This window comes from Mobula hypostoma, chromosome 6 (assembly GCF_963921235.1).
Source record: "Mobula hypostoma chromosome 6, sMobHyp1.1, whole genome shotgun sequence".
In the NCBI taxonomy this organism is placed as follows: domain Eukaryota; kingdom Metazoa; phylum Chordata; class Chondrichthyes; order Myliobatiformes; family Myliobatidae; genus Mobula; species Mobula hypostoma.
The window spans coordinates 53,483,020-53,483,229 of record NC_086102.1 but is presented as its reverse complement, the minus strand read 5'-3'; positions in this window follow the sequence as shown (position 1 = coordinate 53,483,229).

Below are 210 nucleotides of genomic sequence, written 5' to 3'. Positions count from 1 at the left end.
CTCATTTCACTCTCGTCCGTCTGTAGATCATGGAAGTGATGCGAAAGAACTGGAACTTATTATTTCAGCAGACCAGATTTTAAATCGTGCATCACTGCAGACCCTACATATCAGAAAATATAGGTTTCATGCTTTTCCGTCTATTACAATTTTTTAACCTTTTCTATTAATCTGTAAAGAGATATTTAGACATCTCGGAACCTTCTCATC